General features: G+C 39.1%; 1 pseudogene; it reads left to right on the forward strand.

Annotated features, from left to right (window-relative positions):
• Positions 1-741: 741 nt before the first annotated feature.
• Positions 742-2,659, forward strand: LOC115872345 (annotated as a pseudogene).

Below are 2,659 nucleotides of genomic sequence, written 5' to 3' on the forward strand. Positions count from 1 at the left end.
TAGATTGTGATAAGAGTTGCATGTGCCCCTCATAAAATTATTTTTTTTTAAATCAAGTGTACAAGGACACAAATTAACATGAGTAAGGTGTAATATGAACTACAAGAAATATTAGGACTTCAAAAGTCTAGATACTAGAATCATCCAAGTCAGAATAAAACATTTATACTAAAATTTTTAATCAAAATGAGTCTAGGTGAGATATAAGAAATGAAGAGCTGGTTTTTTTTAAATAAGACTACTCAAAATATTTGGCTATTTTGAAGAAAAATAAAATACTGCCTTTTTATACAAATAATTCATGTTATACATTTTACATAGTACATAACCCAGCATATTATTTCATTAAACACCATATTGATATTTTTTACATGTTACTTACTTCAATTTCATTTTTTTAATGCTCAGCAGCTTTAATGTAAAATCTTCATGTGAGTACCTATTAATGTGGAGCTTTGACTCCCACCAGCATTTTCAGCAGTCTACCCTCTGGTTTCTGCAGCAGCCCTTCTCTTAACAAGACTTTCTCCCTGTTCTGCAAACCACCTTCTCAAATGTTGAAAGAATGCCTTTTTGTTGTTTCAGAAACATTCAATTCCAGGGCATCCAGATCAAGGGCAGGACATGGGTGGATCTGTGCCCTCTAGGCTGAAGAGTTCGCCCAGACAGGCAAGGATAGTGTGTTGTAGCTACATCTTTTCTGTCCCATCATCTGGAGGGCTGGCCACTGTGCTTGGGCTGATGGAGTGTATGTCAGAAGTTCTTTTACAGAATTTCATCATTTCTACCCACTATATGTTTGTACACACTATTTTGTGAGAGTGCTATTTGTGGAAAATATAGTAGATTTTTTTGAAGAAGAAGAAAAAAAATGGCTGAAATTTATAATTTCATGAATGAATTAAATAACTTAATTAGATACAGCTGAAGAATTAGTAAAATAGAAAATATATTTTTCGGTAAATTACTCAAATTGTAACAAGACACAAAGAGATTGAAAATATGAAAGACAGGTTAATTCTCCTAAGGAAATTTGGGGTAACAAAAATTCTGGAAAACCTATTCAATCACCTCAGGTTGGAGCTCCATGACTTGCCTACTAGACATCCCAAATCCCTCCACCTTTTCAGGGAAGATACAGGTCACCATTTGATTGTCTTTGAGATTATCCTCATGGCTGTTGGAAGAGAGTCTCCTTACCATGAGCAAAGAAAATTTGCATGCCACATGGAGCAGCCAGACTGCAAGAACGTTTGCTATGATGCCTTTTTACCCTTCTCCTATGCGCACCTCTAGACGTTCAAGATCACCCTGGTTGCAACACCTTCAGTGGTGAACATGGTCTATGCCATTCATAAAACTGCCAACATGGAGCATGGTGAAGCGGACAAGAAGGAAGCTTGGATGAGCCCCCACGCAATGTGTTGGACTGTGTGAAGACACAGAAGAGGACCAGGAAGAGGATCCAATGATGTGTCCAGAATTAGAAAGCAAAATACGTAATAAATGGCAGGACTAACCTTAAGCCAAGAATGTTGGTCCACCATAGATTTGGGAACAGATTCCTGAATTATGTGCTAAAGTTGCTGACAAGAACTGTGTTTGAGGCAAGTTTTCTGATAGACAGAGCAATATTTTCTTTATGGCTTCCAAGTCCGCCCATTTGATGTGTACAGCAGACTTTCTTACCCATGTAAGATAGACTGCTTTGTCTGGGGTCTTAAAAGTTTGCAGGTAAACAAGTGGCCATGTAGCTCAGAAGCAACCAAGTCCATATGGCAGAAGCACACTAGCCTGTGAAATCACGAGGTGTCAAAGGGATCAGGTGTCAGGCACCAAAGAAGAAAAAATCATATTATTGTGAATGAGGGGGAGGGCAGATTGGGGACCCAAAGCCCATCTGTAGCAACTGGACATCCCTTTACAGAAGGGTCACGGGGAGGAGATGAGACAGTCAGGCAGCAGCGTAGTAATGAGGAAACATATAACTTTCCTCTAATTTTTAAATGCTTCCTTCCCACCCCACTATCATGATCCCAATTCTACCTTACCGATCTGGCTAGACCAGAGGATGTACACTGGTACAGATAGGAACTGGAAACAGGTAATCCAGGACAGATAAACCACTCAGGACCGGTGGCAAGAGTACCAATAACAGAAGGGTGGAGCGAAGGTGGGGTAGAAAGGGAGAACAAATTACAAGGATCTACATATAACCTCCTCTCTTTGGGATGGACAACAGGGAAGTGGGTGAAGGGAGATGTCGCACAGTACAAGATATGACAAAATAATAATTTATAAATTATGAGGGTTTCATGAGGGAGCGGGGGAGTGGGAGGGAGGGGAAAATGAGGAGCTGATACCAAGGGCTCAAGTAGAGAGCAAATGTTTTGAGAATGATGATGACAACAAATCTGCAAATGTGCTGGACACAATGGATGGATGGATTGTGAGAAGCATTGTATGAGCTCCCAATAAAATGATTAAAAAAACACTTAAAAAATAAAAGATAGACTCCTTTATTTTTCGATCTACTGAGAAGACTATCTTCCTTCTCATAATATATGGTGTTACAGGCCTTTTCTTATTATTTAACATGTGGGATGTGCTTCATTTTCTGAAACAGAACATCCAAAACTACTTCTCTTTTTTACCTTGA

The sequence above is a fragment of the Echinops telfairi genome, unplaced genomic scaffold (assembly GCF_000313985.2).
Source record: "Echinops telfairi isolate 266 unplaced genomic scaffold, ASM31398v2 ScPeMD7_7424;HRSCAF=8462, whole genome shotgun sequence".
Lineage (NCBI taxonomy): Eukaryota > Metazoa > Chordata > Mammalia > Afrosoricida > Tenrecidae > Echinops > Echinops telfairi.